At 37.9% G+C, this 17,414-nt stretch overlaps 1 protein-coding gene across 8 annotated transcripts in view; it reads right to left on the minus strand.

Annotated features, from left to right (window-relative positions):
• Positions 1-17,414, minus strand: part of RALYL (RALY RNA binding protein like) — a 386,784-nt gene that overhangs the window by 55,407 nt on the left and 313,963 nt on the right. The window lies entirely within an intron of this gene.

Genomic DNA, 17,414 nt, shown 5'->3' on the forward strand with positions numbered 1-17,414 from the left:
AAAATAGAACAGTTTAAATGTTTATTGTCATCTATCCAGAAGAGTATTTCCAAAAATGAATTTGTCACTGTGCTTTTGAAAGGATTATATGGTTTTGTCTTTAATAATGCATGTCTGCTTTTTGCAAGGCATTTACTTCTCAAGACGTCTTCCAAAATCACTAGTGGAAATAATTTAAGAGTCTGTCTTCATTTACAGTGCTGTCTTCCAGCATATTTCAAACCTAGTTTCCTGGGATTAGATCTTCAGCAGAGGTGAGGGCTACTGACATAAGGCTTGAGGAAGGGCTAAAACGCATCCATGAAATATTAACTTTTGTATTGTCCTCATGGCTACATCTGGCTTTTCCACTTCTTTCTAAGACTGTGATCTACATGGAAGAAGGAGGTAGGAAAGGGGGCCACTAATGTGTTTGTGTGCTGATATGCACTGTGTTCCTGAAAAAGCAGTATAAACCTGAAGCTGTGCAGTCCACACACTTGGGGGAAACACTCCTCCTTTTCTTCCTGTGGATAGCACTGTTAGGAAAACATCTGAATGATCTTTGCAGTTTTGCTCCAATGTATGAAGAAAAATTTACCTAATTTTTTTATTTGTTTATTTGCTTTATGAAATGAACCGGACCTGGGAAGTACCCTGGTTTTGGTGTGAGAGATTAATTTTAAGCCACATGAGCAAAACCTGAAAGCCTTGGAGCATATTCACATACAGAATACAAAAACTTTGTAGTGAAGAGAGACTTGTAATGGCACTATTATCATGGAGGAAATTCTAGTGAATTTTACTTACAAACAAAAAGCACGTGGTATAATGCCCTGTGGACAAAATACTGCAATTAAAAATCTATTTGAAATCCATTCTCAAGATGGAATTCAATTTGATGTAAATAGTGCTGCCCTAAGTTTGACCCCTCTCTAGTATATTTGACTAAATGGTTTTAGATAATTTGCTGCATTACTTTAAATTAATTCAAGTGTTCCTCATAGTAAAGGAATACAATTATCTGTTGACCTTTTATTTAAATTGGTAATTCAGTATATGGTAAATTAATATACAGGTTTCAAAACTGCAACACCATGTAAAATAACATACTACATCATCTTTACTGGTGACATTTATCAATATATATTATAGATTTTTTTACCTTTCTTTTCTAGCCTGTAGTACACCAAATTCTCCAGAGTTCTGAAGAAGTCTCACATAATAAAATATACTTCAAAAAAAGTAATCCCGACAGTCTGTGAGAGAAGCGTGGTCATATACCTCCAGGAGAAAAATTAAAACACAAATGTTCTTTCTTGCAAAAATGTATTGAGCATGCAAGAAATATTAGATTGGGCAATAAACAAAGGTAATCATGTTTTAATTATGTAAGAATGGTAATGAACCTTGAGTGATCAGGATTTTATTTTTTTTCTGAAATGGTTTTCCGATCAGAAAATTCATTTGTCAAAATGTCAAGACAATATATTGGTTTAAACAGGAGAGAGGCAGGCTAATCAATAGCATTACTGGGGTTCATTTTCTCTGTGACTCTGAGCTAATACTTTCTGAAAGGTCTGAATTTCTTATCTATATATAATAGTAAATTTTTATAGGAGGAAAAACATTTTTTACCCTATGTAAACAGTTCAGTAAAAATCAATTGCTACAAACCAAACAGGCATGGGAATGAATTTATACCCAATGATAGCAACTAGTACTTTCACGCTCTGTTTTTGAAATAGGTACACTATGAATTTCCCATTTAGCAGTATTTTTACTCTTTGCAACCTGCCCTAATCTCGGTGAGACATTTTACAAGATCTGTTTCATATAATTGTGTATTTCATGATTTTTTCTGCTACTGAGTTTGCTTATTTTAATGCCAATAAACTAAATCCCATCTTTGACATGGTGTGAACATGTAGATGGACAAATATTTCAAAGTTTGTAGGCAAACATGGAGGGAAATATGAGTAGACCAAGGGCATGTGAATTCCTATATGCCTTGTAAACAAATCATTTTAGGACTAGGAACAATCCAAAGTAAATTCTACTTTCCTTGCATAATCATCCTATTAAGATTACAGGAAAGATGGCTTTTTATATCTCAGGCCTAACCCAAGATATATACAACAATATCATTTCTTATTAAAGAATCCTCGCTTCTCCATCCCAAAATCTATTTACAGGAAAAAATAGATAACATTACTCACAATATCAGTGCTGCACACAAGCAAATGGGATTTTAGCCAAGCATTCTCTAAGGTAACTTACTTTGAATCAATATATTCTTCCTGGTAATAATCTTATATTTTCATTTCTAAAGATTAAGTAAACAAAATATGCAGAATGTTGGGCATTTGTTAGGGAACTTATTCTGACTTTTCAGTGCAACAAAATCGTTTATCCTCAATCAAGGAAAGCAATGATCAGAAGACAATTATTTTAGAACAGTCAGTAGTGATCTGGGGTTACATTCTTGAAATCAGATTTTCTAGGAAGGATAACCTGAGTGTGCTGCTGATTTCAGACATTAACTTCTTTGACTGTAAACACAAAGAATACTAACTCTAGTTCTCGAGGGGGCTGGAAGAGTTATTACCTCTAATCCTTGAATCCAGAGGATTCAGACTTTACATTCTAGCAGTGTAAGTCAGACCAGCTAAAAGGTATTTTTGACTTCAGTCACTTGATAGATTGGCTGTATAGCATTAATGTGTATTTTGTATGATTGATGTGGTTGACTTACTTACCTGTCAAGCATGTTTATCCCTCTGTACTATACAGCTTTGGGAACCAAAGATTTAGCATAAATATGTGAAGTCAAAGAAGATTCAGATTTACAGTTCTCCCTGTATGCTCATGAATTCATTTTTAAAATGATAACCAAGGACAAGTTACTACTCAAAGGACCTTTCAAAAGAAACTCTGAGGTGGTGTGCCATTCATAGTGATCAGTTGAGGCTGCATTTTTCTCTGCATTTTAACTTCATAGTTTGCCCAACAGTCAGTAGTAATCAGAAAACATCTTCCTTCAGAATTTTATAAGCAGTATTGCTCACATTTTATCCTCTAATTCCTCTATTTTTTCTAAAGCATATGCATTACAACTTCATGGAACTCTCAATATTTGTGTGCAGTACAACCAGGCCTAATCAAAATGTATCTTGATTTTCAGAAGAAATATTATTTTATGTTACAAAACAACCTTATTCTCTCCTTTGACAGTATACTTGACTTAGAGGATAACAGAAGATACAGAAAATAGATATGACTTAGCCTGATTTTTGGAGCTTTTGATATTGTGCTATATGACAGACTCGCATACAAACTGGAAAAATACAATCTATCTTATCACCTTAAGGTAAGTATACAATAAATCAAAAAGACCAAACATCCCCATGCACAAAGCAATGTGCCAAATGGCTCATATTAAGTAGGAACACTCAGTGTGATGTTGTGTCCAGTTTTGGTTTATATTATCATTGATGAGTTGAACAACAAAATGGAGATCTTGCTTATAAAATCCATAGATGATGAAAAGCTGGAAGGGATTTCAAACAGCCTAGCAAACAGAGTTAGAATTTGAAACCTGTTTGATAAATCAGAGAAATGGTCTGAAATCAATGTGATGAATTTCAAAAAAACCACAAGTCCAAGGAAAATTTGGGAACTAGAACTACTTCACACATATATAAAATGCAGAATAACTGTCTAGGTGCTGCAAAAGAGTTTGAGGAGAGCGAAAAATAAGTAACGTAATCCTGTTCCAAAAGAAGAAAACTTATTTGGGACATACTAAAACATCTTTCTCTCTTCAGAGCTGATGAATCCCTCAGTTGCTGCACTCTACCAGCTTTGGCCACTGCATTTTATAACGGTATGCGGGCAAATGGAGAAGAATCAAAAGGAGAGCAATAAAGAGGAAGGAGAGGCTTAGAAAACACAGTGTTTGAGGAATAGCTTGATAAGCAAGGTTTATCTACTCTAGGGAAAAAACTAAAAAAAGATTGTGAAATGTTGTTAGAAGAAAGATAATGGCCACCTGTTTTACCTGTCCACTGAGAAAGGAAAAGAAGGAACTGGTTAGTATGCACTATAGAAGATCCCCCCCCACTACTCTCTCCCCTCCCAAAAAACAACAAAAAACACTTATCTAGTTTAAAAGATGACAAGGAGCTCTAAAATGCTGGGTGTGTCATGACAAGCAGAATTTATTAGGTTGTCCAAGGACTCTCTGTGAAACAAGGAGCTCCTACCTTGAAAATATTAGCTGGAGCTGGTGCTTTCAATTCTGGGGATTCTTGTTGATGATCTTGTAGCTAGAGTTTCTATGATTTAGATCCTCTATACACCATGAGAAGAAGTCTGAAAGTCTGCATTTATAGACCTTAGGGGACAACAGCTGGCCTACAACAGCTTGCTGGAGTTACAGAGTATGAAAGTCTCAGACAAACAGCAGATGAGACAATAGGAAACAAGTGCAAAGGATACTAGACTAAATCAGCATGCCACTATGCTATTGATGCTTTGATCTTTCTCTGAGAAATATTTTTTGCTGGGTTATCTTTAGCTGCTTCCATCTAATTCCCATTTTGGAAGATGTCTCCAACAGGAGCTAATGACTGCCTGCAAAGCAAGTCCGAAGTCACACAGATGCTTTTCAATATCTGTTCTAGGGATATTTCAGATTAGCTTCTGTTTCAGCTTATTTTAACTACTGGTTTGTCCCACTGTCTTGAGGCATAGCAATTGTGTGAGGAACACAAGCTGATGTCATTACACAGTCTTTTGACTAAGTATTCCAACACATCATGCAGTCTGACTGATAAAATAGCTCTTTTTCTACTATCTTTTGATTTCCAAAGAAGTTAATTATTTAACAGTAGGAATAACTTGGCTCATTTCTTGAAACATACATGAGCTTTTCCCTAGTCTCATGAGAAAAAAAAATGTTGTACCCAAAAGATGTTAACTTTCCAACATATCTGTAGGGATTGAGTATCTTACACAGCATAGTTTTTGGTGGTACACAAAAAGAAATTATGGTCGCTTCCCCACAGAGGAAGCATGGCCAGAGCATTCTCAGAATTTGTATTCTCAGAATACACATCAGTCTCCAGAATGTGCAGTCTTATCAGAGGGTACAGTTCTCACCATCTGCAGTTCTTGTGCTAGTATGCTACCTTTACCTGTTTCAGAGTTTTGAAGAGAAAGGAACGGAATATTTTGCTAAGCATATATATCACTTGGTTTTTAAGCATCTTATATGTCTGGACAGTGAAAAACAATATGCAAAAATATCAGTTATTTATTTTCAAAAATACTGCAAAATTCATTGGCTATTTATGTAGTATTTTTTATTTAGCCAGTTCTGCTTAGCTCCTAGGCCCATGGTAGGGCAGCACCAGGGCACTCCATGGAGCAAAATGTTAGAAGGGGACATTTAACATAGGATACAGTGTACAGTACATCATGTCAAGCTGCCTAACCTAGCACACTGGCAGCTGTGCACTGAAAACCAGTTGCAACATAAGTTGGCATTTTCAAAGTCAACCCAAGATAAGGGAAGTTTTATCCTTTTTGATTTTTTCTGCCACATTTTATAAAGTACATTTGTCACAAATGTACAGATCATACAACCAAATTTAGCTAGTTTCCTACCAAAACCCTGAATCTAGTTACATAATTTGTAAACATCAAATTATTAACACAAGCAGGGGGCAAGGGCTCAAATACACGTTAGGATTTAATTTTGTATGAAATAATAGCACAGATATTCTGTAGCTATCAGTTAGGAGAGTATGACTGAATAATCTGACCAGTATTATCTCTAAAAATTGACAGTTGTAAAACTGAAAAAAATAATTTTCAATATAGGAAGGAAATGCTTTAAAGAACCTGCCTCTTCCCTATGCTAATTTTCTCAATAGCAAGAGGCTACCAGAGCTAAAATATATTATCATATCTATCTACTAGTGTTTCAGCAGCTGAGTATATTTTGTACCTAACTTTAATGTATTTTCCTCTATAGATCCTAAAATTGAAAAGAAAATCTGTTTTATTGGAGACATTTTGAACTTTGGCATGGATTCTGTTAGCTGAGATAAATATTGGTAAGCGTATCTGAGAAAAACTAAGTTGTGATTTTGAGGGAAACTTTCTTTCCACGCTGCCCAAGAAAAGTCTCCCGAAGGCTAATGGAATGATAGGGAAGAGAAACTGAATCTACTCTGCACACCACATCTGTATGATATTTCCATTCACGGGGCGGGGGGTGGGTGGATGGGGAACACTATGGTCAGATTCAATAAGAACCTCTTTTTCTTTTGGTGTATGGGCAATCCTGACTCTAATCGCATTCCCCAATTGAAAACATGCTCAATTTGGTAATTTATTCATGTAAGCAAAGGAAACAAATTCTGGAGAACAGAAGTAAGTCCATTCCACTGCTGTCAATTTTAATTTGCCATTTCCTGTGACATGCTACTAGTTGCTAAATTTTGCAGAAATCCATGTTTCCACCAAGAGAAAGAGTTTAGAAAGAAATATAGCAGTATATTTGGAAAGAAACATAGTGGTATACTTAGTTATCTACCTCAGAGCCCACTTTCTGACAGCTTTAATCATTCTTTGCATGAAGCCAATGTCATCTGACCCTCTTCTGTTCTGAATCAGAATAAGAATATTTCAGTCAATATGTTCTGATCTGAAAATGTCTGGACTGAGTTTGTCACGGTGGGCTGAACAAAACAGTGTTGACTAATCTAATGCACACAATCAATATTACTTTACTGCATGGCTATTTGTAGTCAAAAAACAGATGAAGGTTAATGCAGACATTGCTTTTGAGAGTCCTGGGTTACAGACTTAAACTCCTTTCCCTCAATGACACTACTAACACTTAAAAATAGATACTGGAGGTGCTCTGACAATGCATGATTCAAGTTTAGCATACTATCTCCTGGCATGATCTCACTCTTGGAAGACAGAAAAATGTAACATATATTTTGATACCAGTAATTATTTAAATTTTTCAGTTCTTACAACCTGGAACAAATTCACACATCTTTCATATATACTCAGTTAAAAGTTTTAGGAAGACCAATAACATACCAAAGAGACATACAATTTGTAACACAGTCTTTAAAAAAATAAGTTACATTTGACATTACCTACCAGCTGCTGCATCTAGGTATCAGTCCTGGCAGGCTGGATAGCATTTTTTTTGAACAGGATATGCCAAGACTAGCAGCATTCATAAAGAAATAAACTTGTAGGGTAACTTTGTTATTAATGCTTAACTGAACATTAATATTTTGCTATTATCCTTCTGCACTACACACAGCACAGCATTCTATGCTATTTGTAATATTACTCAATGATCCATTTCTCCTAAACTGAATACACTTTAAAACTCTTTTTCCTACATTATGCATAGGATTTCAAAACATATTACAAGTTGCAGCCTTTCATTTGTCCAACCTTCCCTACTTATCACACAATATTAAATCCATAATCCAACCTCATATTTCTACTGTAGTTTGCAAGTCACCTAAACTGTGCCCTAGCAGTACACCAGCAGCTCCCAGACTTCATTACAGCCTTCTATACAATTAGAGGTGTTACATTATGTGAGAACCAATGTCTAATTACAAGCTCACAAAGTGGTGCTCTGTAACACAACCTTCCCCTACATCTCTGATTACTACTGCACCAATTAAAGGCTTACTAAATCCCACAAAATGAGGAAACCTGTTCTTTGTTCTCTGTACTGCCACAAGCCCTTCATTGTTCTGTGTTACAAACCCTACGTCCTTACTTTTAAGACCTCTGTAATGTCAATAAGACAGGGAACAACAGTGGTTACAAAACCTGGTTACAGAAAATGGTTATAAAATACTATTTCTATGATGTCTCTCTCACTAAAACTCCAATGTGAAAAAATAACAAAGGAGTCTGCTTCAGGTTTTTCTTTATATGTTGTACGTACTACCTTTTCTCTTTTTAAGCCAACAGAAGCACAGCTGATGATCTACAGAATGTGTTGTCCTTCTGCTAAAACCCAGTGTACCCAAATTCTAATTATTTCTTAAGTCAAATGGAAGAACCCTTGAAATAATAAAGCGTGGAAATCTTACATATAGTAAGCTGATAGAAACTGGGCTCAGCCTGACTAGCTTTAAACAGAATGGATGACTAAAAAGTACTGTTTCTTTTGCCTGCAGGCAAAAAAGTCAGTGCTCTGCATCTTCTAAGAGTTTACTTTTCTTATTATTAGCCTTTTTTAAAAATTCTTATTAGCAGCACAAATTCACAGAAAAGAAAGAAGTCATATTAATTTAAACACAATCAGAAGGCTATGATTTTTTTTCTATTTCATTTAGATATAAACAGCAACAAAAAATGAAAAAATGAGATAGAGTTTCACAGTTGGTTATTTTAGCTACACTATACTGCTTCAGGTTTCATAGGAGATGAAAAAAAGTAAGAAGATTAAAGACCAGGAGAAAAAGCAATAATAAGAAAACAGCCTGTATTCTTTCCCAAACTTGCTAATCTTAGAGCATGAGTGTGATTATGGTGTCTGGGCTTTTGTGAAAGAAAACAACATAAGGCATGTGATGCCATATATCATCTTCTGCTAGAGGAAAAGTACTGAGAGACAGACTTGCTCTGTAGATGCAGGTAGGTTGGTGTCATTGACTTCCTTTTAAGAAAGAGAAAAAGAAAGAAAAACTAAACTAAGAAACAACTGTGGAAGTCTAACAAATAACTTGTGGGTAGATGGGAAGAAAGGAAAAAGCTACTCTTAAAGTCTGTGAAGGACCATACTGCAAAATGGATCTAACTCAAGACAGTAGTTTAAAATCTCTGGTAAAGGTGAATATGAGCAAATGTGAGAAAAATGTAACATTTAGGATATACAGTAAGCCAAGAAGGGATATCTGCCCCAGCCACATAGGACAGCTCCTAAAGCAGAGGGGTTTTTAAACAATATTTTTTAAAAACTTCCCCCTTCACTGTAAATAGTGAAGGGCAAGACTAAGGGGAAAAAAAAATAAAAAGAAAAAAGTCTTGTCCTAGATGTTATTACACTGACTTCATAGAGATTAGGCATAATATTACTGGATGAACAAATCCAGATGACAAGTGTATTTGACGTATTTAGATCTTTTTCTTTATCTGCAATTTGTCTCCAGAAGCAAGGGTTTTCCTGGGTGTGACTAAGGACTTCACCTCTTCCCCCCATTAAAGTCGTCTGCTGCTGTATGTTCATGCTCTGTCTTGGTCACGTGAAAAGGCAGTTGTGCCCTTGGCTGGCTCTCCCAACCCTTCTGAGCATCTAGGTTTGTTCTTTAAACATCCCTGGGATCAAATAGTCTGCAGGTACACTAACATCACTCAAAAACAACACAGAGGTGCATCTGTTTCCTTCTGCCAGTACAGAATTTGTCCCTTATTTTTTTTATGATTTAACTGGTTATTTGACATGGTGATTTTTCCTTGAGAGAGAGAAATCAAATAAAAATTAAGCCCAGACTCAATCATTGGGATTGAAGAACAGGTAACAGGAACAACAGAATACAGCTAGTTCTCTGCTAGAGCTTTGTATTTGTGTCTTTTAATGCTTTTAATATTGAGAATGCTACTTAAGTTCTTGACACAAGCAGTATTCCCAGTAAATTTAACTGAGAACTTCAAACTGAATGATTATTTTACAGTGCAATAATAAGAGCTTCAAATATGATCACCAAGAACATTCTTTGAAGACATGAATGTAAATTATTTTTCTACCGGACTTAAATAATCTCTGCTTAAACATGCCTTGAAATGTTTTATGGAAACTGGATATTTTGTCAGGATAAGAGCTGTAGAGCAATAGTCATTTCAGACTCATTTTTCAGCACTGAAATAAAACAGTTTATTTCATGAAGAAATGTAATCGAAGGCACGAAGAGGATACTTTCCTGTAAAAAAGGAAGCACTGTGACTGAAAAGAAATATCACACCATGTAATCTTAGTGTAATATATTTATCAAAATACTATATTCCATAAGTATAAATGAATTTTTAGTCAGTATGTTAGAGTAAGAGGCCTAACCTCATTTTCAATGCAAATTTAAAGTATCAGAAAATAATTGATCGTGTTTATGTTATATTGGCTGGACTACATCCCTAGGCTGTTGTATGCCAACAATGAAAAGAAACACACAAATGTATTAATCAAAAATACAGAATAAACAAGATGTTGGAAATCTAAAACAATATTCAATCAAGAAAGACCCCTGTACCTGCAGTTACTTTCATCATATGCTATTATATTGCTAATCCACTGCCGGTGGAGTACTACAGCAGAAATTATGCAAAATGCAGCAGTTTTCGAATGGAATAGAAATGCCTATTTGGCACAGAATTTGTTGAATATGGTACACTTTCAAAGGAGAGGAAGATCTCAAGAATCCCCCTAACCTTGAAGAAGCAATCCCCTTGCCCATCACTGCTTTTCACACTTTCTCCTGAAATGAATAAGAACACCCAATGGTTCTCAGAACAACGACTCAAAATAATGGGTAGCTCTGATGACTGAAAGGAAAAAGAGACCAAACCAAACTTTATAAAGGATATTTTAAAATAAATCTGAGAAGCAGAAGGTAAGTAATGACAGACTATAAGAAATTCTTTAAGCCTCAGCTATAATATAAAGCTGCAAAACCAAAGAAAACACAAGATGTGTAACATAGTCCAATCAACTGATGGAGATTATCAAACTAAAATGTATTTTTGTCAAAGAAAAATAAAACTTTCATATAAAGACATAACCATATCCTGAAAATGGAAGAGAATCTCTTTCCAGCATATTGAGACTTGAATGAAAGGATTTTCTTCAGAGGCAATGAGACTTACGAAATTGTAAGGAAAAGGCTGTTTAACATGGTTAATTAGTAGCAAGTTAGATCAAGCATCTTAAATAAACTTTTCAATTACCCAGAGAAGTTGCTGGGAATGGGAAATGACTGTGGAATCCAATGTCACTCAGAGCACTGAACCATAAGCTTGCAACTTTAGAGAGCATCTTGGAAAGAATTTTCCGTCAAGAGAAACCCTTGCCAAGACTACCACATGCTATAAACAGGAAGTGCTACAGGAACCAAACCAGTATTGGGTAGAGATCAGGCTGACAGAGACTACAAGGCAGGTCTCAGACACGATTTCACTCAGTACTTCCTGGTCCTGTTAACCCATCCACTAAATCCATCCTGCTACTCGCCTTGCTCCAATCATGCCTCTCTCGATGCACCACAGGCTAGAAGGCTTCACACTCAGCCAGCTCTGGGAATACTGGGAACAGTATAGCTTGAATAACTGGCCTTCAAGATATGGAAATCTAGCAAAGTCTGTTTTGCTTATTTGTAGCATTATGAGGAAAATAACCCATGCAGAGAGGGAGGAACAAATAATGTAAAATGACTTTTTATTTATTCTCAGCTAGATCTGTTTGAAATGTTTGTAGGTGAACTACAATATTAAGTGTGCAGAGCGAGGAAAGGCAATAGGTTCATCTACAGTGATGAATAACTCAGTCTCCTAGTTTATTTCCAAATCCTAGTCCCCTGCTTGCCTATGTTATATAAATATTAGTTCACTTCTGAGGGCTTTACTTCGTGTAAAACTAGTTTTCTCAGAAAAGAGACTTGGGTGTGGTTCATGGCTCCCAAGCCTCTCTCAATAGGCAGTGTTGGTAACACTGCACGAGAACTGGCTCCCTGTGCTCCACATGGTTTCCAGCAAGCAGGTCCCAGCTCAGATATCACATACCAGGGCCCACAAGTCATTTTCATGGCACTAAAAATCCCACCATTCTGGTAGCCTCTAACACAATCTTTATGTTATTTCTAGTTACTCTAAAGTGAGCACCATATATTCTTCTCGAATCCCCCTAACTTTTTTTGTTAATGCTAACAGAGTGCTAGATGAGGTCCTGAGCAGACCCCAAGGCTGACAGCTTGACGGATGCCACACAGGCAAGCATGGGACTCCAGGTGGTGCAGCCCATAGAAGAGGGGTTTGCTCTGGGATGCTCCCCAAGAGTTAACAAACCCCAGCTGCACCACGGCTGGAGCCACCACACTGTGGGGTTGCTGTAGCCTGGAGGTACACCCTCTAATGACCACATGATTGACAAGAACAGTAAAAGGAGAAGTGGCACTGCAGACCCGCACCATAGACATGTCAGTGCTGTGGAGCCATTCCCCTCAAAACGACCCAACCCGTTCAGGGGAGCAGTGCTGTGGGCTGAGCATAAGGTTACCTGCTGATGTGCACGCTGTTATTGATTAGAGCCATGTAGCTTTTGTATAACTGTGGACTGGCATTGTTTAGACTGGGTATAAAAGAGAGTAAGCCACATACATAAGTTGTGGACTTGGACCCACAGTCAGCTGGCTTGTGGACCTGATGACCCACCCATCAGCAGGGATGCCCCTGATGTCAACAGCGTGGTGGGGAGAAACTGGGGAAAATTAGGCCAGAAGGGAGGCCCATTAGGGGTGAGAGCGATCACTGTACCATGCACCCATTTGCTAGAGAATCCGGGGAAAACTATACCAGAGGGGTGGCCCATAAGGGGCGAGAGTGATCATTGTATCATGCACCTGTGATTTAACTATAGAGCTCTGATATGTATATATATTTTCAGTTCTGTTATATTTTCAGCTTTAGTATATGTTTAGCTTTGTTATAGCTCTTAACTCTAATAAATTTTCACACTTGACAAATGATGATCTCTCCAGTTCAATACAACTAACCCCAGCATCTGAAAGAATCTGGGATGCCCCTCTAGTGATGCATCACACAGCTGTACACAGTGGACTTGCTCAGTGTGTCCTGAAGGAAGGCAAGCAACGAGTGGTGCAGGCATGACTGCTCTGCTCCACTGGAGTGTATGCATTCACCTGTGTGGATGTAGCCCAAAAGCAACATCCACAATGAAGAACTATCCTAATGAGAATGCTGTCCTATTAAAGACCTCCACAAGTGAGAAAAAGCTTTTAGACCATATATTTGATGCCTAATATAACAAGGTGGTGGACTGAAATGACCAACAAATAGTTTAAAAAATTGTTTATGATGTAGAGAAACAGAATGTCAGCCCATCAAATTATTTGTGGTTGATTCTGCTTTGGTATGTTGGGGCACATATCTGTAGAAAAAAGAACAGTAAATGGACTTTCATCTGCTGACAGAACTGCTTTAGTAAAACACTGATCAAAACAGCAGTAAATTAGAAAGACAGTGTGATTTTTCATTTTACCACAACAATGCTCCCAAACACTGCTTTAATACATTTGTGTCAGCACTTCTAATCTACAGCTTGTGTTTCAAAGATATGAAGATTAGCCATTAAAATTAACTTCTGCTTGAGGCTAGATCCAAATAACAAACTATAAAATAATTTCAAGATGAAAATTTGTCAGACTTTTGGTTTTCTCCGCAAGTGTTATGATAAAAAAGCAAATTCACAACAATTTTGGACCTTCTGGGCTATAGGTTTATCCTCATGTACTGGACAACAAAGCAAAATATGAGCAATGCTACTGGAAAGAACAGTCATGTTTAGATTTAAACAGATTCCTGGACATTACCCTGAGTACATCTGCAGTTCTTGTTCAGTGAGTATACGTAAGGTTAATAATGTGTTTATCAACTTTCTGAAGCAAAGTCTAAATTATTTTGTACTCAAAGTATTTTAAGGCCTAAACCAACATGGAAGTTCTCCTGTTAGGGGTTTCTGCATTGGCTATGTTCAAATGCTTAATGTGGAGCAGAGCATCAGAAAAGCTATTAGTCTCAAAAACAAATTCCAGTTTTTAAGTTAAATAACTGTTTTGCATGATTTCTAAAACTACACGTAATCCTGGAACATTGCCTGTGTCGCACACAGTACGTTTTTGTACAACACAGATCTCTTGCACCATTACAAAGAACCTGATCCTAAAATGCCATGACCACCAACATCTTCACGGGCACCAGTTGTGGAGGGGCTGCTCAGAGTCCTGCAGCCCCTGGCCCAGGTCAAGAAAATTCAAGGGAAGCTCCATATATGCTCCAGGGGAGCCATAACAGATGGCCTTGCAAAAAGATATGTTGCTAGGCTTCTCAGTTGTAAAGAAGCAGCAAGTCCATTTTTGCACTCTCTTCTTCAATGAATTTGCTTTCCCTGAACAGCCTTTTAGCTTCTTTGGCAGTACGTTTCTGTGGTGCTGTCCTGGAGCTGGCTAAGCTCTGCTTAGCACTTCCAGTGGAGGCTGTTTTCCATGTGGTAGGTCACAGACCACCTAGTTTTTAAATGATTTGTGGAAGTATGGGGACCCTTCTTCATCTCTTGATAAGGTAGGAGGACAAAGGCCAACAGGCACCCTGGCCTGCGCAAAATAACCTCTCATATCTTCAGCCATTAAAATCAATGGTAAACTACTGTTGGTCACAGTGGAGAGAGGGTTGACCACAGTATTCTTGGGAAAGCAAAATTTGTTTTTCTATAATACATTTTTGTATGCCATATTTTATAGGGGAATACTGTATTTATGATCTTGAACTCCATATGTTAGATAGACTATGAATTCATAAACTGAGACGTTTGTGATAAAAATTGCAATAAGGAAGAGTGAAAAGAAATAGCAGCACAAAGGATATATCAGTGATTTGTTTTTCAGTGAAAAAAATTTCATAGATGTCACAGATCTTTCTCTAGTATTCATTTTTACTTCTTGACCTTCACTGAGCAGTTTTTATACTGAATAATCCCAGCTCTCTCAGCTTCTCCTTGTATGACAGATGTTCCAGTCCCTTAATCATCTCTATGGCTCTTTGCTGGACTCACTTCAGTAGGTGCATATCTTGTACTGGACAGCCTATGACTGGACACAGCACTCCAGATGTGTCTCACTAGTGGTGAGTAGAGGGGAAGGATCACCTCCCCTGACTTGCTGGCAATGGTCTGCTTAATGTAGACCAGGATGCTGTTGGCCTTTTTTACCTCAAAGGCACATTTCTGCCTCATGTTCAGCTTGTTGTCCTCCAGCACCCTAATGTCCTTTTCAGCAAAGCTGGTTGGCTTCCCAGATTGCATTGGTGCATGGGGTTGTTCTTCCTCAGAAGAGAAGGACTTTGCATTTCCCTTTGTTGAACTTCATCAGATGCCTGCTTTCCCAGGGAACTTGCTCCAGCCTGTTGAGGTCCCTCTGAATGTCAGGACAACCATGTGGTCTGTCAACCACTCCTCCTAGTTTTGCATCATCTGAAAACTTACTGAGGGTGCACTCTGTCCCATCATCTAGGTCATTAATGAAGATGTTAGACATTACTGGTCTCAGTATTGACCCCTGGGGGATACTATTAGTGACTTGCCTGCAACTGGACTTCGTGCTGCTGATCACAATCCTTTGAGCCTGGCAGTTTAGAGAGCTTTCAATCCACCTCTCTGTCCATTTAGCTAGCCCTAATTCATCAGTTTTTCTATGAGGATGTTATTGGAGATAGTGTTGAAACCTTGCTGAAGTTAAGAAAACAACATCTACTGTTCTTCTCTCATATGCTAAGCCAGTCATCTCATCATAGGAAGCTATCAGGGTGGCCAGGCATGATTTCCACTTTGTAAATCCATGATGAGGATACCTAGTCATCTTCTTATCTTTCATATATTTGGAAATGGTTTCCAGAATCATTTGCTCCATCACCTTCCCAGGGATCAACGTGATGCTGATAAGTCTGTAGTTCCCCAGATCCTTCCTCTTCCCCCTCTTGAAGACAGGAGTGACATTTGCTTTCCTGCAGTCCTCAGAAACCTTCCCTGATTGCCATGACCTTTCAAAGATAATTGAAGGCGGCCTTGCAATGACATCGGCCAGCTCCCTCAGTGCTCATGGGCACATCCTATCAGTTCCTAGGGTCTCGTGTATGCCTGGTTTAAGTGTTCCCTAACCTGATCCTTCTTTACTGAGGGTCAGTCTTCCTTGCTCCAGAAACTCCTACTGGTTTCAGGGACCTGGGGTTACTGAAGGCCTATCTTCCAAGTCAAGACTGAGGTGAAGAAGGAATTGAGTCCCATGACCTTTTCCATGTCCTTTGTCACTAGGTTCCCTGCCCCATTCAGCAGCAGGCCCACATTTTCCCTAGTCTTCTTTTGCTGCTGATATACCTTTAGAAGCCATTCTTGTTGTCCCTCATTTCCCTCACCAGGTTCAACTCGACATGGTCTCTGGCTTTCCTAACCCCATCCCTGCATGCTTGGACACTGTCTCTATATTCTTCCCAGGTCACCTGTCCCTTTTCCACATCCAGTATGCTTCATTTTTATGTTTGAGTTTTGTCAGGAGCTCCTTGTTCATCCACATAAGCCACCTGCCACTTTTGCTTGATTTCCTGTTCATGAGGATGGACCATTCTTGAGCTTGGTGGAGATGATCCTTGAAAAGCAAGGTCCAGCTCTCATGGACCCTTCTTCTCTCCAGGACTGTTTCTCACGGGATTCTTCCAAGCAGATCCTTGAACAGGCAAAAGTCTGCTCTCCAGAAGTCCAGGGCTGTGATCAGTGAAATCAGATGGTAGGAATTAAAGTACATTTAAATTGCATTTAAAAGACTCAGTCTCTTGTCATAGGAGAAATTGCTTCTTGTCGTTCAGCAACATTCCCTATCTAATCAGATGATCATATATGTCCAAAAACTGTATGATCAGATCAGTCTTTTCTCAGGCAGAAAACAGCAATATTAAAAAGTAAGTGTGCTTTCAAAGAATAAGAAGTTGTAAAAGTAAATTATAGTTCAATTGAAGTGAATGGCAAAACTTCTGATGACTTCATTAGCTCCATGATGCCTTTTAATTTCTCACTCTTAATTGTGGTTGCTTTGCTCTGAGCTGTGCCAGGAGTGCTAGCATCAAAAAGATGTGAAAAGAAGAAGTATAAGTAGAATAATATACTGGAGAACAAGGAAGAGTCTGGATATGTGAATGAGTTTATATACAAGTCAAAGAAGAAATGATATACACCTGTCATCTTGCCAGAAAAAAATTGTTTGTCTAATTTTTAGGCTCATGTTAACTTTCACACAGATAAGATTAGATAAGGTTATTTCCACTCAGACTATAAAGTTAGAAGGGAAAACAAGGGAATATATTTCCTGAACTGAGGCATGATCAAGGGTTCCTATACCATTCCTGACAGGAGTGGCTCTAATGACTCAGACACATAAGCAAATTACATTGGTATAACTCATCATGGAATATCAGTTTCTCTGTAGTAGTTATTTATGTGCACGCCCAGCTAAAATTGTGATGCAAGTTTCTCTTCAGAGAGGCAGAGTACTTTGAATTAGTTTGAACCCTCAAACACTTCACAATAAATAAAACCATGCACGCAGAACCTA

Source organism: Dromaius novaehollandiae, chromosome 2, assembly GCF_036370855.1.
Source record: "Dromaius novaehollandiae isolate bDroNov1 chromosome 2, bDroNov1.hap1, whole genome shotgun sequence".
Classification (NCBI taxonomy): domain Eukaryota; kingdom Metazoa; phylum Chordata; class Aves; order Casuariiformes; family Dromaiidae; genus Dromaius; species Dromaius novaehollandiae.